The sequence below is a fragment of the Moschus berezovskii genome, chromosome 5, assembly GCF_049115385.1.
Source record: "Moschus berezovskii isolate FMDL1 chromosome 5, NW_MosBer_1.0, whole genome shotgun sequence".
NCBI lineage: Eukaryota > Metazoa > Chordata > Mammalia > Artiodactyla > Moschidae > Moschus > Moschus berezovskii.
Genome location: NC_142464.1, coordinates 44670683 through 44695320, shown reverse-complemented (window position 1 = coordinate 44695320; position 24638 = coordinate 44670683). Strand labels below are relative to the sequence as shown.

The following is a 24638-nucleotide window of genomic DNA, read 5'->3' as shown; positions in this document are numbered from 1 at the left end:
GTATTTTTGTTTTGTTTGTTGTTTAGACAAGGCATCCTGCCCAGGGTGCTACTGGTGGTTAGGTGATACTGGGTCTTGTATTCAAGTGGTTTCGTTTTTGTGAGTTCTCACTACTTGATACTCCATAGGGTTAATTCTCTGGTAGTCTAGGGTCTTGGAGTCAGTGCTCCCACTCCACAGTCTCAGGGCCTGATCTCCCAGACAGGGACATAGATCCTCTGGAAGGTGCAGTGGCTGGGAGCTGGAACTTAGGGATTGTGGAACAATCGCAGGGCGAGGGCTGCTGTTGACTGTGGAAAGACGGATGAAGGGGATGTGAGGAAGGAGATTGTGGTGGGAAATGCCTGTGGAGGAAAGCCGGGCAACCATGGAAGCAAGGTGATCTGTATTGTTTTTCAGTTAGATTTTCTCCTAGAAGAGGATGATTATTTATATGAAGAATTTGAAGCCTGTATGCTAATTATTGCTGAATATTTTTTAAATTTTCAAAAATTAATAAATGTTACACTAAAGGAGAATTTAAAATGCAAGTCTGAGCATATCACCACTCTGCTCAACATCCTTCTTTGGCTTTCCACACAGCTTATCATGTACATTTAGAGGTGGAATCAATCTATGTGTCCTCATTCCTACAGCTTCACTCTGCAGTGGTATGTTGGAAATGTTCAGAATTCTGCCATGTGTATTAACAAACATATATAAAAGCAGTTGTTAGCAAACATGTATAAAAAGACACTCATTTTGAGAAAAAATGAATCATACTTCCTTGTCTCATTGAAATTTTCTCATGGGGAGTTCTGTTAAAGAATCATGCCAATGAAAAGATAGTTGAACTAACATTTCTAGCCCAGTCTACTCTTATCTTTAGGATAATACATAAAAGAAGAACTACTTTCAGGAAAACACTTTGTTCAGAAAGTACCCTCTCCTCTTATCCACACTGTCTGAGGTACAAAGATCATCATGTGGATTTTAACATGTACCAGAGTCTGCTGCTAAGTCACTTCAGTCGTGTCCGACTCTGTGTGACCCCATAGACGGAAGCCCACCAGGCTCCCCTGTCCCTGGGATTCTCCAGGCAAGAACACTGGAGTGGGTTGCCATTTCCTTCTCCAATGTGTGACAGTCAAAAGTGAAAGTGAAGTCGCTCAGTCGTATCCGACCCTTAGCGACCCCACGGACTGCAGCCTAACAGGCTCCTCCGTCCATGGGATTTTCTAGGCAAGAGTACTGGAGTGGCTTGCCATTGCCTTTTCCGTACCCAAGTCTACTAATTCTTTAAAAATGTCAGTGTAAGCAATGAATCACTGTAGCACTGAATATCTAGAATTTCTGAGACAAACCATAACTTGAATGGAACATCCCAGCCCTGAAGAGTGGGAATGTTGTTAAGACAGTGTTATTTTGTAAAAGAAACATTGGAATGAATCCTTGTTCATGTATTACTTTCAGTTTCTGGGTAATGACAGCAGTATCATGGGTTATATTTATATGAAAGGACAATCAGAGGTAATATTTATATGGGCACCAAGTTGTGGGATGACTGTTAGCAGAGCTCTCCTTCATCCTCATCCAAGCAGAATTCATTGCATCCTCATTTGTTTACACTATATCATTATTTTATCTCTCAACACATTGCATAGTAATCAGTTCAGACCCTTGCCATGCCACTTACCCTTTGGGCAACCCTGGGTTGGGAAGATCCCCTACTGAAGGAAATGGATTCCAGTATTCTTGCCTGGGAAATCCCACGGACAGAGAAGCCTATCAGGCTACAGTCCATGGGATTGCAAGAGTCTTAATGACTAAATAACATGGGGCTGTTAGTAGGATTTAAGCATTCAATAAAAATTTGTTATTGATTATGTTTATGCCTCTCTTCCCCACCATGATGACTTAGGAAAAAAGGAATTCAGAAGAACCAAATATTAATAATACTCATCAAGAATTTAACTTAGATACCTATAACACAATGATTCTTATTACAGGCAGATTAAGTCCAAAAGTTCCAGTTCTGGTGACATTTTAACTGGGCCCTAATGACACACACACAGAAATGCATGAAAGGCAGTATCAGCACAATCAAAGGTTTTGTTCTTAAACCCCTCTTCAACGTATGTTTATTTCCTTTGGACCCTAGCCACCGTGTTTCATTCTCTCGTCTCTCCTACTGGGTTTTTAATCTTGATTCACCTTTTGAACTGTCTCTTGGTTCATGAATGTTTCATTTCTTTCCCAAAAGTTTCACTGACTTATGGCTTCCTGGAATAGTGTCTCATTATTTACTGTTCTTTGGCACTGACCCAGGACTCCTTCCCTTCAGGGCTTCCCACCAACCACTATGCCCCTTCCCCTGCTGTGTAGGGCCCTGACTGGCATGACTTTTTTTCACCCTACTGAAACCAGGAGGGGCTGGCCACAATTGCCAATATGTAAACTGATGTCAACTAGAATGGGAAAGTAAAATGCAAAATTACTAACAGTAATCTTAGAGGATTATGATTTAGGAATAATCCCCCAAATATTCTTTTTCATATCTAGAAAGGGTCAAGAGGAACATAAATTTGGACAGACCTTACAGTATACAAATATTGAAGACAAGACTTAAGAGTGTTGAGAATTCCAAACTCTTGTGAGAGTTTGAAAAGCAGAAGTCTCTTATTTCTACTATTATTGTGCAGTAAAAAGAGTGGAGACAGTAGGACCTGGCAGACAGAGATTAAATTCAGATTCTGTCACTAAATAGCATAAGACAGATTCTCACCAATTAACTCTCGTCTGCATGTTTAATAATATCTCCCTTACAGGAATGCTGTAAAGATTAAAGACAATATAGATCAACTGTTCAATAAAGACTTCCTGAGTGATGAGTGCTGAGAGTACCCTTGAATTGAAAAGGAAGTCTTCAGTTCCAAGTGGAATTGAAGGAAGAGCTGTCAGGAGAGACTGTGGATGGAAAGGCATGGTGAGTCAAGTGTTACTTTGACTTATTGATGATGGGTAACAGTTATGCAATGGATAAACTTTTATTTTTAAAAAAATCCTGAAATGTATGTATTAGCAACTAACAAGGTATTCCCTTTTCTCTGAGTTAATTTTTATGAATTCTTTTTTGTAACTTAAGTGCATAAATTCAAGAGAAGATATATGAGTTAGAAGAAGGAAAATCTAAGCATCTCAGCCAACTCCATCTCATGCATTTAGTCTTGAGGGAACTCTGGGACAAGGAGAATAATCATATGTGTTCCTCACATGTACAAAGACTGATGGAGTACTGCCATAGAAATTATTTATATTGCAGGAGAAATTATACTTTTAAAACTTTCACCTCAGCTAAAAATAAATAAATAAATCTGAAAATAGACATCATTTTGTTTCAAACACACAGAGAGGTTTTTTGATGGAAAACAAAGTTGTTCTGCTTTAGAAAAGGAATTGAAATTTGGGGACTGGAAACTGGCAATAGAACATAAAAGAAAGGACTTGGGAAATAGTAGACTTAATTGTGTCCCCCTCCCTCCAAATTCTTATGTTGAAGGCTTAAACCCTCAGAAAGTGACTGCATTCTTACTTAAACCCCCAGAATATGACTGCATTTGAAGACAGATCTTTACAAAGATGATTCAGTTCAAATGAAGCTGTTAGAGTAGGCTTCATTCTGACTGGTGTCCACAAAAGAAGAGGGGATTAAGACACAGAAGAGTCCCCAGGGATGCATGCAGAGAGGAAAGGCCATGCCAGGACACAGGGAGAAGATGGTCATCTGCAAGCCAAGGAGAGAGACCTCAGGAGAAATAAAATCTGCCAGCACATTGATCTTGACTTCCAGAGCTCGGGGACAATAAATTTCTGTTTTTAAGCTACCTGATCTGTGATATTTTGTTCTGGCAGCCTGAGCAAACTAATATGAGAGACAACAGGGAAAGGTCAGGAGATGGAGGGTGAGGCCTTGACCAGAAGTGAAGGCAGCAAGCCTAAGGTGACACAGCCAGTAAGAAATGGTGGATGGATGACAGATAGAGGCCATGGTAGGACCATGATGACTCCTGTTAAACTTTAATTTTTGGCTTTTAGTCAATAATGTATTTCCACTGTAAAACTTTGAAACTTCAGCATGGTCTGCTAAATATAAATGCCTTGTGTTATTGGTAGTTTAGTCAATAAAGGAATGCAGTAGAGTTCAGAATGGAGAAAAGTGACTCAGAGAAAGGACTGCAGTTGCAAGAATCAAGAGAGAAGTTAAAAACTAAAAATTCAGCAGATCCAGGTATCAAAGCAAGAGGAGACAATGGAGATTTGATGACATCCAAACAGCTGCTCCTGGAGTCACTGGTATAACCTGATGGTACTAAACGAATCCCCTGTGGGAAGGTTTCTACATTTCTACTCTAAAGAGCCCAGAAGAATTTTAGAGTTCCCAGAGAGTGAAAAAAAAAGAAATGTTTAAGAGGTAGTTACCACTTGGCATATTACCTTACACTGAATTTCACATTAATGCAAGACCCACTGAGACTGAGCTCAGATTCCTTCTGAAAAGCTTCAGTGAAGTAGATAGTCAGCATTGTGCTACTGTAACAATAGCAGAAAATAGGCACTTAGGTAAATGTGTTGCATCTCTGCTTAGGCTTCCCTGATGGCTCAGCAGGTAAAGAAACCGCCTGTAATGCAGGAGACACAGGAGATGCAGTTTCGATCTCTGGGTTAGGAAGACCCCCCTGGAGGAGGAAATGACAACCCACTCCACTATTCTTACCTGAAAAATCCCATGGACATAGTAGCCTGAGGGACTATGGTCCAAAGGGTCCCAAAGAGTTAGACACAACTGAGAGACTAAACACAACCTTGATTAGACTAATGTCTCAGCACTCATCGTTGTCTTGATAGACTGCCACATAGTCACTAATAAATAAATATCCTAGTACATAACCAAGAATAAATATCCTAGTACACTGACGTAAAAGATAGTGAAAAGAATGAAAATGGACTGAAATGATTCTCTCACATTCTAAATACTTCAGTGTCTCTAAAGCACAATCAGATAACTGTCTTGTCTAACATATAAAACAAAGTACTGTCCAACAGACTACTTAATTTTACATTTTACTTTATTTTTCTGGTCAGCTAAAGAAGTGTTTCTATATAAAAGGAATAGAATTTTCCATCTAGTGACCACTTTTTGAAGAAGAAAAATTTTTTATTATTGAATTTTGCCTCTAGTAATTACTATACTAAACAAAGACTTTGGGGTGCTCAAGAACTGCTCTAGTTATAATCATAAGCTTTGTCAGTTTAGATTTTCCAGTATAATTCCTAACTTCTAAAATTGGAATGTGGATAGTACAAGTTTTGCCAATTCAGCAAAATGTACATATATGCTGTGGTGAGGGTTTCATCTTCTTAATTCTATGCTTATGGGCAGGAAAAAAACAAAGTTTGCCAACAAATAAACTGTCATTATCGCTTGGTCAATAGTAGACTTTCCTAGACTTCTGTTCAACTACTTAAACAGGAAGTTAAAGAGACAAGAGCTTTCTTCACAAACATAACTTTATATATTTGAAAAAAATGTTTAAACTAGAAACCAAAAATAACTGCTTATTTAGCTCCAAGTTACTTTCCAAATTTCTATACCTTATAAGGTATTTGACTGCATTTTACAAAAGAGTATGCTTTCCATTATTTTCTAAAAAGACAAAAATTAAAGTTTAATAACAACCAAATTTGAATATAAGTACATTGATAATTAATACTATGAACACAATCCACTAATTTAATACACTTATCATTATACAATGTTATATTGCATATTTGCATTTCTTTTCCATGGGGATGGTCTTGGTCCCTGTCTCCTGTACAATGTCACAAACCTCCGTCAAGAGTTCATCAGGCAATCTATCAGATCTAGTCCCTTCAATCTATTTCTCACTTCCACTGTATAATCATAAGGGATTTGATTTAGGTCATATCTGAATGGTCTAGTGGTTTTCCCTACTTTCTTCAATTTAAGTCTGAATTTGGCAATAAGGAGTTCATGATGTGAGCCACAGTCAGCTCCTGGTCTTGTTTTTGCTAACTGTATACAGCTTCTCCATCTTTGGCTGCAAAGAATATAATCAATCTGATTTCGGTGATGACCATCTGGAGATGTCCATGTGTAGAGTCTTCTCTTGTGTTGTTGGAAGAGGGCATTTGCTATGACCAGGGCGTTTTCTTGACAAAACTCTATTAGCCTTTGCCCTGCTTCATTCCGTGCACCAAGGCCAAATTTGCCTGTTACTCCTGGTGTTTCTTGACTTCCTGCTTTTGCATTCCAATCCCCTATAATGAAAAGGACATCTTTTTGGGGGGTTAGTTATAAAAGGTCTTGTAGGTCTTCATAGAACAGTTCAACTTCGGCTTCTTCAGCGTTACTGGTTGGGGCATAGACCTGGATTACCATAATATTGAATGGTTTGCCTTGGAAACGAACAGAAATCATTCTGTCGTTTTTAAGATTGCATCCAAGTACTGCATCTCGGACTCTTTTGTTGACCATGATGGCTACTCCATTTCTTCTAAAGGATTCCTGCCCACAGTAGTAGATATAATGGTCATCTGAGTTAAATTCACCCATTCCAGTCCATTTTAATTCACTGATTCCTGAGGAGGCCTTACAAATAGCTGTGAAAAGAAGAGAAGCGAAAAGCAAAGGAGAAAAGGAAAGATATAAGCATCTGAATGCAGAGTTCCAAACAATAGCAAGGAGAGATAAGAAAGCCTTCCTCAGCCATCAATGCACAGAAATAGAGGAAAACAACAGAACAGGGAAAACAAGAGATCTCTTCAAGAATATTAGAGATACCAAGGGAACATTTCATGCAAAGATACAGCTATCAGCAGTCTGCTAATTGGAGAAAGGAAATGTCTCAAAACTCAGAGACTGGCACCAGGCCCCTCACCCACAACATGCATTTTGAGATAACATTGGCACAAGGTGAGTTGTCCCGGGCCATAAAATGATTGACATGAATCTTGAAGAAAGGCAGGTTTCCAAGCAAATGGAGCCTTCCCTGAGGCTCCCTTCTGCTGTGAATGTTCACTGAGTTCCAGTCAGATTGGCCTGCAATCAGCTCCTCATACACACCCACGGTCCTTTCTTTCCTTGGGGCCTTTGTGCATGCTATCCTCTCTCTCTCTCAAACATTCTTTCCTCTGCTTTTACAGCCAGTTCCTGCCCATTTCTTTATATATCTACTTCTCAAAGAGGCCTTTCTTGAACACACTATCCAGATAGCTTATTTGTAATTACTCAATCTGTTTGTTTAGATTCACTCACTGTATTATTTTTTTTCTTTTTCTCCCACCCTCATCCAACTGAGAGGGAGAAGAGATGTGATTTACCATAAAAGGGGGCATTTTTAAGTTCTACAATAACTTAGAGAGAAATATTACTACTCTGAGGATGGCCTAGAAAAATTGTGTGGGAGAGATGTTGCTCCTTGCACACAGTGGGTGAGATGGCATTCCTTCTTGTCCAGGTGGCTCACACAATCGGTGTGAACATTCAGGACACAGGGAAAAGTTGTCCCACGTGAGTCTAACTTTCTCTCTTCTGTTAGCTTTGTAATGTTGCTGCCTAGTTGTCAATCTCACTGCCTTCACTATGTTCATTTTTCTTTCCTCTGTTCATAAACTAGTTATAAAAAAGTTGTGATTCATCACGTTTACCTTAGCTGTTCTGAGGCTTCATCCTTCTGAATGTTTGAAAAATGGCACAGTCTCATGGGAGGCAGGAGTCCAGGAACAGTGGTACAGTCACAAATCCACAGCATATGTAAATAAAGCCAGAAGAAAGAGTGAGACGGCTGAGAGAGTATTGTATTGACACAAATACATTAACATATGTAAAGTAGACAGGCAATGGGAACTTGCTGTATGATGCAGGGAACCCAAAGCTGGTGCTCTGTGAAGACCTAGATGGGTGGGGTGGGGAGGGAAGTGGGAGTGCAGTTTAGGAGGTGGGGGACCTATGGCTGAATCACGTTGATGTATGGTGGAAACCATCATAATATTGTAATTATCCTCCAATTAAAAATAAATATTTTTAAAAAATGGTAGAGTGTCATGGGAGGTGGGAGTCCTGGAGCAGTGTGTATGGTAAAAATTCCACACTGTGTAAATAAAACCAGGAGAAAGACAGTGGGATGGGTTTTTTGAGCCCCCCAGCCCATCCCCCCTCAGGCCCAGGCACATAATGACTGTTCACCCTCAGCGCTTGTACTCACAACCATGTACTCTCATTTCTTGTTCTGTAGATTTTGCTCTAGAGTCATCTTTAATCAATGTTCTGTGCTAGCACTGCACACATGAGAAAGTGAGGGCATTAAACTACTCAAAAGCCATGGGTGCTTCCCAATTCTAAGGAGGAGGTGTAGGTGTCAAAATACGGCCTGTGCTCTACCTCAAGTGCCACAGGTGCATCAGTGGGTTCACTGTAAAGATGAGCTCAGAATCACTCCCTAGATTTTCCTAGATCCATGGGACCATCCCAGTGGCTTGGAAATTTGTTCCAGTCAGATGAGTTGTGAGAGGTGGAAACACCAGCTTGTTTGAGCCCGCAAGTATTAACTTTGTTCTAGCAGGGGAAATTATGACTGTAAGGCCCCTGACAGTATGTACACAGTTATTTACACTTGCCTAGACTTGAGTGTATTTACAAATAGTGCCATTTAGCTATTTTTAATTAAGTGTTTTATTTCCACAGTTCTCATACAAGAAATCCTGCAGGGACCTGATCCACCATTAAAGTCATTATAGCAGAACTTGGTCAAAACCTGCTAAAAATTTGTGTTTCAATGATGATGGTGATAGAATGCATGTCCACTCAAAATACAGCCTTTTTTGCTGGGTTGATATTTGTTAATATGAAGACTGAGGCTACCACCCAACAGAAGGAAGGAAGGTGGGGGTAGAAAGAGGGAAAGAGAGAGGGAAAGTTTCTATCAATTGTTTTCTATCTAAATACTTTTTTAAGTTTTCATTTTCACTTCTCATGGAAAAGGTAATGTTGCTCTGTTAAGTCATGTGCTTATTTTCCTAAATAGCTCATAATTTTCCACTGGTTAAAAAAATGTCATTTGACTTAAGTAGGCTAAAAATTCTCAAGAAATAGAGGGAACCTAAGATGAGTATTAATCACAGTTTCAAACCTAATATATGTCCAGCTAAACGAGGTGACTTTATTTTGCTGTAGATTTCCCAATACCAGTTATTCTGCTTTCTTTGCTATTGTAACAGAGTCACTTTTTTCTTCAGTATGTACGTGCAGAATGTGACTGTAGAAAGGAATTTCACTTTTTAGTGTTTTAAATGTTTTTCTAGTACTATTTGTCAAATCTCCCAGCTGTCAATACAGTGGGTTTTTTTTTTTTTCCTTCTCCTTGGGCTTGTAAGCTAGAAGTTATAAATCAACATAATTTTTACATCTAACATCATATATAAATGTATGCATTTATCTAAAATATATTTTCTATGCTTTGAACTTATCACAGCTCTATAATCACAGGTATCACTTCTGAGCTATAATAATATTCAACTTTTATTGTTTACTGAATTACAGGTGATGGTCTAAGCAGTATATGTAGGCACACATTTAATCCTCACAACAGAGTTCTGAAGGAGGTGTTGTTTCCGCCCCTACTTAACAAAGGAGGCCCAGAGAAGTTAACTAACTTGCTCAAGATGCCTCAATTAGGAAATGATCAAAGCAGCGTAACAGCAAAGCTCTTGCGGAAGCTGTTTGGTACACTGTATAGCAATAACGCCTTGGGACATTTAAGAATGCATTTATATTTGATGCCAGAAAGCAGTGAGTGGATCTGTGACTTACACAAATTCTAGTTCAGGGTTTGACCTTGCCTAACAGGTCAACTAACAAGGCCCTTAGCTCACAAGATGAAAGGTAAATTTTCCAGAGTAAGGCATTTTACACTTGCACTAACCAAGGCTACGTTTATACCACCCCTCCATCAGGTTTGTGCCATTGCTGCCCATTTGTCAAGGTCACTGCTTTCACTATGAAAGATTTTTCCTATTCTTTGAGGGCAAACAAAGAGTTCACTGAGAGGTTGTGATTATTAATATTTACAGTGTCTATAACAAATATCATTTCCTATATTGTCTATGGCTTATGATTTTACTCAAATAACTGAAACATGTTACCAAACCTACAGGGTTATGAGCAACATTTCTGAGAAAATAGATTTTTTAATTCCCCTCTCGTCGCATGAGGTGGCCAAAGTATTGCAGTTTCAGCTTTAGCATCAGTCCCTCCAATGAACATCCAGGATTGATCTCCTTTAGAATAGACTGGTTGGATCTCCTTGCAGTATAAGGGACTCTCAAGAGTCTTCTCCAACACCACAGTTCAAAAGCATCGATTCTTCGGCGATCAGCCTTCTTCACAGTCCAACTCTCACATCCATACATGACCACGGGAAAAACCATAGCCTTGACTAGACGGACCTTGGTTGGCAAAGTAATGTCTCTGCTTTTGAATATACTATCAAGGTTGGTCATAACTTTCCTTCCAAGGAGCAAGCGTCTTTTAATTTCATGGCTGCAATCAGCATCTGCAGTGATTTTGGAGCCCAAAAAAACAAAGTCTGACACTGTTTCCACTGTTTTTCCATCTATTTCCCATGAAGTGATGGGACCAGATGCCATGATCTTTGTCTTCTGAATGTTGAGCTTCAAGCCAACCTTTTCACTCTCCTCTTTCACTTTCATCAAGAGGCTTTTGAGTTCCTCTTCACTTTCTGCCATAAGGGTAGTGGCGGGAGGAGAAGGGGACGACCGAGAATGAGATGGCTGGATGGCATCACCGACTCTGTGGACGTAGGTTTGAGTGTACTCCAGGAGTTGGTGATGGACAGGGAGGCCTGGCGTGCTGTGATTCATGGGGTCGCGGAGAGTCGGACACGACTGAGCGACTGAACTGAACTGAACTGAATTCCCCTCTAATCAAAGCTATTGCCCTTCTCTCCAAGAGGATAGCTTATTATCTGATTCCATGTCATCTTCCTATTTTTCCCCTTATCTCTGAACTCCTTTTCCCCTTCTATTTCAGTCTTTGTTCTCTTCTCCCTTACATATTCATTTTAAGATTTATTGATCTAGAAATGATAGCATCTCCCCTCCACTAGAAAGAATGGAATTGTCTGTATTCCTTAAGAAAATAATGGAAGTCTTTGTTTGAGGCCAAGTGCAGGTTCATGCTCTACTAGCCAAACATTCTTAGGAATCGTTTTCATCTGGAAGATCCTGATCCAGAGCAGTCTTGAAACAGAGAAATCATTAGTGCTATAGGAACAGTTGTTCACTCATTTATTCAAAACTCCCTGAAGATGATGTCAAGGAGAAAAGAACATGGATCTTTGATTTTCTGATATTCTCTTAAAATTTTCCATGTTCCCCGTATCAAGCTAGGTCTACCCAGGAAACTAGAAACCAGTACATAAAACAGAAAGACTTTAACACAGGGCTACCATGGAAGATCCGAGAGGCCAAACAGGCTCCATGAGGCAAACCCTCAGGAGCCACTGCCCTCCTCACACCAGAGCAGAGAATGGGAATGGCAAGACAGCCCATGGCCTGGGGCCACCAGAGGAAGGCTAAGACTAGAAGGAAGGCACGGGTTCTGTCAGAGATGCTGCCTAACGCAGAGAAAGAGGAGAAATCCCAGGCTGCTCCCTTCTACCAGCCTGCCTATCTCCTGTCAACACCATCCTTTGACTTTTGAAACCAGCCAAAGGCAGGGTGATGCAGGGGCTGGGGGTATGTGCTTGGGAATGCGGCCTATGGGGCCATTCTCTCTGATTCAGAGAAGGAGAGGACTGGAGCTGACAGCAATCAGGTCCTGGACGGCACACACTCCCGTTCTATCTTCCACTTTTCTGTGGCTACACATAGTCATCTTTTCCCCACCAGAGAGCTATTAATCAAAATATAAAAGTGGAACTTTAGAACTCATGTGGTAATTGGTCAGTCATCCAATCATATTACATCATCAAGATAAGTTTCAAGGGATAACGTGTTTAAAACTGCCAAAAAATCTCCTAAATCAATGTACAAAGGACCTTGACACAAAGCTCCATCTCTGGGACATTTACTGAAATTTAGTTGCAGACTATTTCCCTATTGAGTTTTGATTTTCTATTTTCCTGGAATAAAGTTATAAAGTCAAATTTGGCAAACATACTGATAAATCATATTCTGCAAAATTACACTTCTTTTTTATACTTCCCCAGAGAGATTTCAGTGATTATTTCAGAAGGGTAGAAAAGCTGATGAAGATTCAAAGAAAATAATGTAATGTTTGAACTCTTTAAAGTTTTTTAAAATTTCTCAGTTTTCAGAAAAACATTCTAGTCTTGAGCATTCACTAGAGTTTTAAAATAAACTATAATTTAATTATAAATTAAAATTTATTATTTTTAAAACTTTGCTGTTCAGTTACTAAGTTATGTCTGACTCTTTGCAATCCCATGGACTGCAGTATGCCAGGCTTCCCTCTCCATCACTATTTCCCAGAGTTTGCACAAACCCATGTCCATTGGGTCAGTGATGTCATCCAACCACCTCACCCTCTGGTGCCCCCTTCTTCTCCTGCCCTCAATGTTTCCCAGCATCAGGGTCTTTTCCGATGAATCGACTCTTTGCATCAGGTGGCCAAAGTATTGAGGCTTCAGCTTTAGCGTCAGTCCTTCCAATGAATATTCAGGGTTGATTTCCTTTAGGATTAACTGGTTTGATCTCCTTGCTATTCAAGAGATTCTCAGGAGTCTTCTCTGGCTCCACAATTCGAAAGCACCAATTCTTCAGCACTCACCTTTCTTTATGGTCCAACTCTCATCCATACATGACTACTGGAAAAACCTTAGCTTTGACTATATGGACCTTAGTCGGCAAAGTAATGTCTCTGCTTTTAAATGTGCTGTCTAGAATTGTCATAGCTTTTCTTCCAAGGAACAAGCATCTTTTAATTTCATGGTTGTAGTCACCATCTGCAGTGATGTTGGAGCCCAAGAAAATAAAATCTGTCACTGTTTCCACTTTTTCCCCATCTAATTGTCATGAAGTGATGGGTCTGGATGCCATGATCTTAGTTTTTTTAATGTAGAGTGTTAAGCTATCTTTTTCATTCTCTTCTTTCACCCTCACCAAGAGGCTCTTCAGTTCCTCTTCACTTTCTGCCACTAGAGTGGTATCATATGCATGTCTGAAGTTGTTGATATTTCTCGCAGCAATCTTGATTACAGCTCATGAGTCATCCAGTCCATCATTTTGCATGATGTACTCTGCATATAATTTAAATAAGCAGGGTGACAATATACAGCCTTGATGAACTCCTGTCCCAATTTTGAACCAGTCTGTTATTCCCTGTCTGGTTCTAACTATTGCTTCTTGACCTGCATACAGGTTTCTTAGCAGGCAGGTAAGGTGGTCTGGTATTCCCATTTCTTTCAGAATTTTTCAGTTTGTTGTGATCCACACAGCCAAAGGCTTCAGCATAGTCAATGTAGCAGAAGTAGATGTTTTTTTCTGGAATTCCCTTGCTTTTTCTATGATTGAATGGATATTGGCAATTTGATCTCTGGTTCCTCTGCCTTTTCAAAATCCAGCTTGAACATCTGAAGTTCTCAGTTCAAGTACTGTTGAAACCTAGCTTGAAGGATTTAGAGCATTACCTTGCTAGCATGTGAAATGGCCACAACTGTATGGTAGTTTGAACATTCTTTGGCATTGCCCTTCTTTGGGATTGGAATGAAAACTGACCTTTTCCAATCCTGTGGACTCTGCTGTTTTCCAATTTTGGTTAAAAAAAAAAAACACCCAAAACAGTAAATTCAGATTTAACAAGACTTCTTATATTTCATTTGCTAAATCTGGCAACACTGTACTAGGATTAAATATTCTGTTTTATCATGGGTTAAAAATGGTTTAATTATCAAACATACTGAATAGAGATTGCCACCTAATGAGATTATCCAGACATCAGAAAACAAACTAGTATCTATCATTCTTATAAGCATTTTTAATAAGTTTTCTGAATAAAACAATTCAGTTTAGAAATAAATAATCCACAAATAAATAGTAAACAAATCTGTGACATTTAGGAAAATTATGTTTGAGTCTTGATCCTATGATTAAGTGAACATATGCCATTTATCCTCTATAACTTTATAAAATTATCCTAATTTCTTTTTCTTGGAAGAAAACAAAAACACAGATTAAACTATTAAATTTCCTTTATACTCATTCCTCTCACACTCCCTTCCACAGAAGTAATCACTGCTATAGTATGAATATTTTTTGTCTTTTCAAAATTCTATATCGAAGCCTAATCCCCAGCATGTAGTCTTTAGGAGGAAGGGTCTTTGGGAGGTTCTTAAGTCATAAGGGTGGACTGCTTATGAATAGTACTAGAGATCCCAGCTGCTGCTGCTGCTGCTGCTAAGTCGCTTCAGTCATATCCGACTCTGCGACCCCATACACGGCAGGCCACAAGGCTCCCCCGTCCCTGGGATTCTCCAGGCAAGAACACTGGAGTGGGTTGCCATTTCCTTCTTTAATGCATGAAAGTGAAAAGTTAAAGTGAAGTCACTCACTCGTGTCCGACTCCTGGCGACCCCATGGACTGTAGCCTACCAGGCCCCTCCATCATGGGATTTTCCAGGCAAGAGTACTGGAGTGACTTGCCATTGCCTTCTCCGAGAGATCCCAGAGAGTTCCCTAATCAATTCTGCCATATGAAGACACAGCAAAAAAGGTGACCATCTATGAACAAAGAAGTGGGCTCTCACCAGACATCTAATCTGCCAGTGTCTTGTCTGGGACTTTTCAGCCTCCAGAACTGTGAGAAATAAATCTTTGTTATTTATATGCCACCCCATCTACAGTATTATTATAGCACCTTGAACAAAGACAAATCATTGATCTGTATCATTCCCAATATTTTGTGTGCATTTATAGACATAAATGTATTTATGCACATTCCATTTTTTATTTAAAAAATATTTCACACATTATTCTGAGACTTCATTTTCATTTGTCTTAAATGCCTAAAATTATTGATTTCATTTCAGTAAATAGATAATATACACAGGTGTGACAAGCAGACTCTAAAATGACCTCTCTAGGATCCCCAACCGGAGAAGGCAATGGCAAGCCACTCCAATACTCTTGCCTAGAAAATCCCATGGATGGAGGAGTCTGGTAGGCTGCAGTCCGTGGGGTCGCTAAGGGTCGGACTCGACTGAGCGACTTCACTTTCACTTTTGACTTTCACACATTGGAGAAGGAAATGGCAACCCACTCCAGTGTTCTTGCCTGGAGAATCCCAGGGACCAGGGAGCCTGGTGGGCTGCCATCTATGGGGTCGCACAGAGTCAGACACGACTGAAGTGACTTAGCAGCAGCAGCAGCAGGATCCCCAACTCCTGGTATTCACACCCTCAAGTAATTCCCTACCCTTGAGTGTGGGATGGTCTAATGACTTGTTTTAGCAGAAACAGGCAAAGATGTCCCACAGAAGTATACGATGTAAAATTTTGACTTCTGTGTTGCTATCAGACTCCTATTGCCTTCTCAGCTTGCGTGCTTTGATGAAGAAAGCTGTCATGTTGGAGAGGAACAGAGGCCTCCAGCCAACAAACAACTATGAACTGAGGCTCTCAATCCAAAAGTCCTCAAGGAGCTAAATACGGCCAACAATCATGTAAGCCTGGAAGCAGATCCTTTCACAATCAAGTCTTCCAATGAGACTCTAACCTCAGCCAACACTTCATTTACAGCTTGTGAGGGCCCTGATACAAGGGACCCTGCTAAGCCATGCCTGGCTTCCCAACCTACAGAAACTTTGAGGTAATAAATGTGTGTGATTTTAAGCTTCTAAATTTGTGGTTATATTGCTGTTCAGTAATAGGTAACTAATACACATGCAATACAAAATTTAAAAGCTATACAAGTTAGGTCTGTGAAAATTTAAGTCTCCTTTGCATCCTTGTCTCTAGCCAATCAGATCCGTTTCCCACAAACACCACTGCAAGATCAGTTCACATCATCAATGTGAAAGCACTTTAAACGTTTCAGTTCAGTTCAGTTCAGTTCAGTCACTCAGTCGTGTCCGACTCTTTGCAACCCCATGAATCACAAGACAATTTATAAAGGTATTAAAATTATTTATACTAAAATTCCCAGATTTACAAGAGATACTAAGATTTTGAGTTGCTGGAGAGTAGGAACAACAGGCGGAGAAGGCAATGGCAAGCCACTCCAGTACTATTGCCTAGAAAATCCCATGGATGGAGGAGCCTGGTAGGCTGCAGTCCGTGGGGTCGCTAAGGGTCGGACACGACTGAGCGACTTCACTTTCACTTTTCACTTTCCACTTTCACACATTGTAGAAGGAAATGGCAACCTACTCCAGTGTTCATGCCTGGAGAATCCCAGGGACAGGGGAGCCTGATGGGCTTCCGTCTATGGGGTCACACAGAGTCGGACACGACTGAAGTGACTTAGCAGCAGCAGCAGGAACAACAGGTATCATTATACAATTATCTCACAAGGGATCAAATGGACAAGGCAGAAAAAGTGACAGATAGGTATCAGATGTGGAGAAGGCGACAGCACCCCACTCCAGTACTCTTGCCTGGAAAATCTCATGGGTGGAGGAGCCTGCTAGGCTGCAGTCCATGGGGTCGCGAAGAGTCAGACACAACTGAGCATCTTCACTTTCACTTTCATGCACTGGAGAAGGAAATGGCAACCTACTCCAGTGTTCTTGCCTGGAGAATCCCAGGGACAGGGGAGCCTGGTGGGCTGCCGTCCATGGGGTCGCACAGAGTTGGACATGACTGAAGCGATTTAGCAGCAGCAGCAGCAGCAGCAGAAGACATCAGATGAGCACACGAAAGAAGGGCTATTTACACACAACAGAAATTCCAAGGACATTTACCAGTTTGTATCCAATGAACAATTGCTTATAATCAGAAAGAGTCCCAAGGATCATTAAAAGCTTAGCTTTAATACAGTTGATTCAGTGTCCTGTGCTCACTGTAAAGCAGGACGTTATGAGGATGAGAGAAAACAAAATAGAAAGCACTGTACTGCATGATTCAAAGCCAGGTCCCTATATCGGACACCACACATGGAATACTGTTCACAGCTCAGAATTGGCTTGAATTAGCTAGAAATGACAGTGCTGGAACTAGGGTGAGAGACTGACTCACAGACTGAGTTAAAGAACAGATTTTTAAAAAGAAAGATCTTTCCTCTGGAACAGGAGTGAGCCCTTAAAGGGACAGATGGTATTAAATATTTTAAGCTTTGCAGGCCAGATGGTCTCTATTCCAACTACTCAACACTACTCTGGTAGCTCTAAAGCAGCCATGAAAAGTGAAAGTGAGGTCACTCAGTCGTGTCTGACTCCTTGAGACCCCATGGACGTAGCCTGCCAGGCTCCTCTGTCCATGGAATTCTCCAGGCAAGAACACTGGAATGGGTTGCCATTTCCTTCTCCAAAAGCAGTCATAGACACTACATAAATAAATGGGCATGGCCATGTTCCAATAAGACTTTATTTACAAAAATAAGTAGTGGATTTGGCCCAAGAACTTGCTGAGAGATATCTACAAAGGTAAAACAAAAGGTAAACACAGTTGAAGTTTTTCAGTTTGGCACCTGGTTAAAACAGATACCAGGAAGTCCCGCAGCTCATGCCAATTCCCACGATGCTTTCTGAATACACTGATTTGACTATATTTGAAGATACCTTTCTTTGTTTAATTCTTATTGAAGCACAGTTGATTTACAATGTTGTGTTAGTTTCTGGTTCACAGCAAAGTGATTCAGTTATGTGTATATATTCCTTTTCAGATTTTCCCCCTTTATAGATTATTATAAGATATTGAATACAGTTCCCTGTGTTGTTCAGTAGGTCCTTGTTGTCTATCTATTTTGTATATGGCAGTGTGTATCTGCTAATCCCAAATTTCTGATTTATCCCCCTCGCTTTTTCCCTTTGGTAACCATAAATTTTTTGTCTGTTTCTGTTTTGTAAATAAGTTCATTTGTATAGTTTTTTAGGTTCTACATATCAGTCAGTTTAGTCCAATTCAGTCGCTCAGTCGTGTCCGACTCTTTGCGACCCCATGAATCGCAGCACGCCAGGCCTCCCTGTCCATCACTAACTCCTGGAGTTTACCCAAACTCATGTCCATCAAGTTGGTGATGCCATCCAGCCGTCTCATCCTCTGTCGTCCCCTTCTCCTCTTGCCCCCAATCCCTCCCAGAATCAGAGTCTTTTCCTATGAGTCAACTCTTCGCATGAGGTGGCCAAAGTATTGGAGTTTCAGCTTTAGCATCAGTCCTTCCAATGAACACCCAGGACTGATCTCCTTTAGGATGGACTGGTTGGATCTCCTTGCAGTACAAGGGACTCTCAAGAGTCTTCTCCAACACCACAGTTCAAAAGTATCAATTCTTCGCCACTCAGCTTTCTTCACAGTCCAACTCTCACATCCATACATGACCACTGGAAAAACCATAGCCTTGATTAGACGGACCTTTGCTGGCCAAGTAATGTCTCTGCTTTTTTTTTTTTGTAAATTTTATTAGAAAACTGAAATTTACAATGTGTTTATATCATTCACTGAGTACATGGCATTTAAAAACAACATCATTACAGAAAGATAACAAAAATACAAAGTCTTAATACCTATGGGACATGGAAAACATTATCCACTGAGGCCTTAAATGTAGTAGACTTTACATAAAAAGGAAAAGCAATGAGTATACAAGTATACAGCCAGTTTAAGAAGTTAGCAAGATAAACAGAATAATCACAAAGAAAAGAAAGCACCTAATACACACCAGGAATGAATGCAATAAAGATAAAATTGAGAGGCTCAACAGCGTCAAACCTGCCTTAAAAAGCTTCTCTAAAAAGGGAAACATCAGGTAACAATAAACAACAAGAAAAATCTTGCAAATAAACAATATTCAAAATGGGAATTATTCATAGAAGCATGAAGAATATAAATAATAGAAACAATTTTATGCCTATACATTCGAAGATTAGTTGTCTCATATACAGGGTTATCATTACCATCTTTCTAAATTCCATATATGTGCATTAGTATACTGTATTGGAGTTTTTCTTTCTGGCTTATTTCACTCTGTAAAATGGGCTCCAGTTTCATCCACCTCATTAGAACTGATTCAAATGTATTCTTTTTAATGGCTGAGTAATACTCCATTGTGTATATGTACCACAGCTTTCTTATCCATTCGTCTGCAGATGGATATCTAGGTTGCTTCCATGTCCTGGCTATTATAAACAGTGCTGCGATGAACATTGGAGTACATGTGTCTCTTTCAATTCTGGTTTCCTCGGTGTATATGCCCAGCAGTGTGATTACTGGATTGTATGGCAGTTCTATTTCCAGTATTTTAAGGAATCTCCACAGTGTTCTCCATAGTGGCTGTACTAGTTTGCATTCGCACCAACAGTGTAAGAAAGTTCCCTTCTCTCCACATCCTCTCCAGCATTTATTGCATGGAGACTTTTGGATAGCAGCCATTCTGGCTGGTGTGAAATGGTACCTCATTGTGGTTTTGATTTGCATTTCTCTGATTATGAGGGCTGTTGAGCATTTTTTCATGTGTTTGTTAGCCATCTGTATGTCTTCTTTGGAGAAATGTCTGTTTAGTTCTTTGGCCCATTTTTTGATTGGGTCGTTTATTTTTCTGGAATTGAGCTGCAGGAGTTGCTTGTATTTTTTGAGATTAATTCTTTGTCAGTTGCTTCATTTGCTATTATTTTCTCCCATTCTGAAGGCTTTCATTATCTCTGCTTTTTAATATGCTATCTAGGTTGGTCATAACTTTCCTTCCAAGGAGGAAGCGTCTTTTAATTTCATGGCTGCAATCACCATCTGCAGTGATTCTGAAGCCCCCCAAAATAAAGTCTGACACTGTTTCCATTGTTTCCCCATCTATTTCCCATGAAGTGATGGGACCAGATGCCATGATCTTAGTTTTCTGAATGTTGAGTCAACTTTTTCACTCTCCTCTTTCACTTTCATCAAGAGGTTCTTTAGTTCCTCTTCACTTTCGGCCATAAGGGTGGTGTTATCTGCATATCTGAGGTTATTGATATTTCTCCTGGCAATCTTGATTCCAGTTTGTGCTTCATCCAGCCTAGCATTTCTCATGATGTACTCTGCATATAAGTTAAATAAGCAGGTGACAATACACAGCCTTGACATATAAGTGATACTAAATGATATTTGTCTTTGATTTACTTTACTTAGTCTATGATAATCTCTAGGTCCATTCTTATTGCAGAAAATGGCATTCTTCCACTCTTCTTCAAGGCTGAGTAGTATTCTATTATGTTTGTGTGTGTGTGTATGTGTATGTGTGCGCACGCATGCGCGTACCACAGAAGATACCTTTTTATTTGAACTGAGACTGGTGCTCTGGTCTCCATTTTTAGTGATTTTCTGCCCATCTAGAATCTAAGCAGTCTTAGAACTAGAAGAGAGCCACAAGTTAAGAACTACCCCTCCTTTTCTCAATGCGCAGCCCTGTTACCATTCTTATTCCAGGTAATTGGGAGAGTCTAGGACTATAACTAGAGAAGGCAATGGCAAGCCACTCCAGTACTACTGCCTAGAAAATCCCATGGATGGAGGAGCCTGGTAGGCTGTAGCCCATGGGGTCGCTAAGGGTCGGACATGACTGAGCGACTTCACTTTCACTTTTGATTTTCACACATTGGAGAAGGAAATGGCAACCCACTCCAGTGTTCTTGCCTGGAGAATCCCAGGGATGGGGGAGCCTGGTGGGCTTCCATCTATGGGGTCACACAGAGTCGGACACGACTGAAGTGACTTAGCAGTAGCAGGACTATAACAATAGTGTTAGATTGGGAAATGCTATCTTTAATAGAGGTCTCCTCTTCATCTTTTGGGATTCCTACCTATTTCTTTTTTTCAAGTAAAATTTTTTATTAGCTGAACAGTATATACAATCCACATTTTAAAATTCTATTGACTAAATTAGTGTTTTTAAGCATTTGGAACTAAATTATGTTGCTTCAAGCCAACTAGAATTAATAGTTATAAACGCACATATATAATGACATCTTCTCATTTTCTATTTTTTTCCTAAATTTACTAAAACATCTATAAGCTTTATTAATGTCATAGCATTTTCCCCAGATCTCTCAAATATTTATTACATATTTTTATGTTTCATGGATTTTTGTTTAAAAAAGGTAAAATACTCCAATCCTTCCTATGAAAGAGCTACACACAGATAGCTTTGTGTTCACACATACCTGGTACAGTGGAATATAATTTAATTGAATTTATTTTCCAATCCTAGTTCTCTTGCTCGTGTCGTTAACACTCAGGAGAGAAGACAGAACCACCAGAAATAAATCAGTTGCCCAATTTAATGAACATACTATGAAAGTAAAATATATTTTAGGAAAATAGACTTCCTATGTGTACGATTCTTATCTTTTTCCTTAAAAAGAAGTTAAATGCTTTCATTAATTTACATCCCCAAGCATTCAAAGATTATGAGGTTTAAATGAAAGTGTGTCTCTTTCATCTTTCTAAATTCAGAATACTATCACCTCTAAAATACAAACTAGATCCTTAAGTGACCAAGCTTGATGAAGCAAGCTATAAGTCTGAAATCTTACTAGAGGTTAAGTCACCACAATTTTACTTGTGTCTGAACCAACTCCACATAAACAAAAATAAAGTGAAACCCCAGCCTGAGACATTGTGGCACTGTCTAAAAGCGGGAAAGGGCTCCTCTCCTGACCCCAGCCTCCACTTCCTCCCAACCTAGACGAGTGGGTGTACCAGCTCTGCTGAGATGCCATATGCCACCTCTTTGACTGCCTCACCAACTCTGGCTCACCTCCTGGTTAAGCTATGATCCACAGACCAAAAGACCACTACGGTTTGAGGAATATCAGTGAAATATACAGGAAAGTGTCAAAACTCCAACTCCCAACCATAGACAGTTTCTAACTTAACCTACCGTTTCCTCTAATTATGGTCATCTCTATAGTGGGAACCATGGTAAAATGTTTTAAAACTCTTCAAGTTTCCTCGAATTTACCACTTACACAATATTTAATCTGGTAAAAGGCAACTAAAACTAAAATTAATCTATAAATACATTCCAAGCAGGGAAGAGAAGTCATCCAAAACCTTCAGAGGATATGACTTCAAGCCCTCAAATATAACTAGGTAAATTGATTTTAATTTCATCCCTACTTGCCCACCCACCCCTTGATGAACACAAGGCCCAAATGCAAAAGGTTCCCAAACAACACTAATTAGTCATCTAATTAAGAAGTAAAAGCAAATGATACTGTGTGAATAGTCAGAAGTTCCAATATCAATTTATTATTTATTGGGAGATAAGTGTAGCCTCTCTCTTTTCACAGGCAAACTAACTGAATATTTAATAGAGCTTGCAGTATAGTCAACAAAGACCTCAGGTTCCCTGGTTTCCAACATTGGACTCTATTCACTAAAACCTGTACCAAGGCTAATCCTCTTCTCTTAAAAGTGGGGGAAAAAATAGACAATCAAGAGAAACCTGTTTACCTAATCACTTAAAATATCTACTGACACTACACATCATCTCCTTTTAGAATTGATGTACTTAATGTAAAAAGTAATTAACTCCAATTTTAATAGATGAGAATTTCACAAGGACTAATTCAGTGTTTTAGAAATGGGGAATCAAAAATGAATAGAAATGTAAATAAATAGAAATTATAAAATAGAAATAATATATATATAAGTATAATATACACATGTGAGTTATGGCACCACAATTTAAATCCAAACTCATATGTCTAATGATGTGGCACACAGATGCTAACATTCAAAAACTATGGACTGAGAATTACGATGTGTACAGAGTTGCCTTAATTAATCTGTTACACCTGTTATTGTAACAGATAACAGGGATATATGGTAACAGAAACATGTTTCTCCTTCATACAGTATCCAATACCAGGGTCCCTAGTCAACAGATAGTTCAAGCTATCTCCTCCTTGGATTTCTGCCCTCCAAAAATGCTTCAGAGTTCTTTCTATTCAGCTAAATGATGAAGAAGACTGTGGAGGAGACATACTTAGTTTTGAAGCACTTCAGCTTGAATGTGAAACAAACAACTTTGCTTCACATTCCATTGGCAACAGATAGTCACTCAGCCAACACCCAGCTGCAAGGAAGGCTGGGAAGTATAGTTTCAGCTGGGCAGCTGCTTCCCAGCAACTACTTGGAGATTACGAATCTTCAGTGCACAGCCAGCAGTTACTTACCACAGCTATTATGATAGATATATAAGTGCTTAGTAATTCAGTCATGATGGAGTCTACAACTGTAGCCTGCCAGGTTCCTCTGTCCATGAGGATGCTCCAGGTAAGAATAGGGGAGTGGGTTGCCGTGCTTTCCTCAGCTATCAGTTCAGTTCGGTCACTCAGTCATATCTGACTCTTTGCGACCCCATGGACCGCAGCACACCAGGCTTCCCTGTCCATCACCAACTCCCAGAGTTTACTCAAACTTATGCCCATTCAGTCATTGATGCCATCCAACCATCTCATCCTCTGTCGTCCCTTTTCTCCTCCTGCCTTCAATCTTTCCCAGCATTAGGGTCTTTTAGAATTAGTCAGTTCTTCGCATCAGGTGGCAAATTTATTGCAGTTTCAGCTTCAGCATCAGTTCTTCCAATGAATATTCAGGACTGATTTCTGTTAGGATGGACTGATTGGATCTCCTTGCTGTCCAAGGGACTCTCAAGAGTCTTCTCCAACACTACAGTTCTACAGCATCAATTCCTTGGCACTAAGCTTTCTCTATGGTCCAACTCTCACATCTATACATGACTATTAGAAAAACCATCACTTTGACAATATGGACTTTGTCAGTAAAGTAATGTCTCTGCTTTTTAATATGCTGTCTAGATTTGTCACAGATTTTCTTTCAAGGAGCAAGTGTCTTTTAATTTCATGGCTGCAGTCACCATCTGCAGATTTTGGAGCCCAAGAAAATAAAGTCTGTCACTGTTTCCATTGTTTCCCCATCTGTTTGCCATGAAGTGATGGGACTGGATGCCATGATCTTAGTTTTTTGAATGTTGAGTATAAAAGTACTAAATGTAGTAAGACATAAGGCTAACTGTGAAATATGCCTTTGTCTAGATTTTTGGTCCCTGTCAAAATATGATGAGTAATTCACTCAAAATTTAGCTAATCAAAACAACTAATATTTAAGGTCATCATATGTATTAAGTATGGGCTTCCCAGGTGGAACTGGTGGTAAAGAATCTGCCTGTCAACACAGGAGACGTAAGAGACGTGGGTTCAATCCCTGGGTCAGAAAGATCCCCTGGAGAAGTAGGTTGCAAGCAACCCACTGCAGTATTCTTGCCTGGAGAACCCCATGGACAGAGGAATGTGGCAGGCTATAGTCCACAGGGTCAAAAGAGTCAGACACAACTGAAGCAACTTAGCACACACACATGCAATGACAGTAGCCCACAATCAGTAATCA

At 39.8% G+C, this 24638-nt stretch overlaps 1 long non-coding RNA gene across 4 annotated transcripts in view; it reads right to left on the bottom strand.

Annotated features, from left to right (window-relative positions):
• The window catches only part of LOC148777826 (uncharacterized), a 250697-nt gene that overhangs the window by 220466 nt on the left and 5593 nt on the right, over positions 1-24638 (bottom strand). Inside the window, exon 2 of one of the 4 annotated variants that reach the window (XR_016037432.1) lies at positions 7708-7733. The exons of 2 other annotated variants lie outside the window; for them this stretch is intronic. This is a non-coding gene — a long non-coding RNA (uncharacterized LOC148777826). Of the gene's footprint in view, positions 1-7707; positions 10669-24638 lie in introns of those variants that run through there. One more of the 4 variants, XR_016037433.1, reaches the window with a different exon arrangement.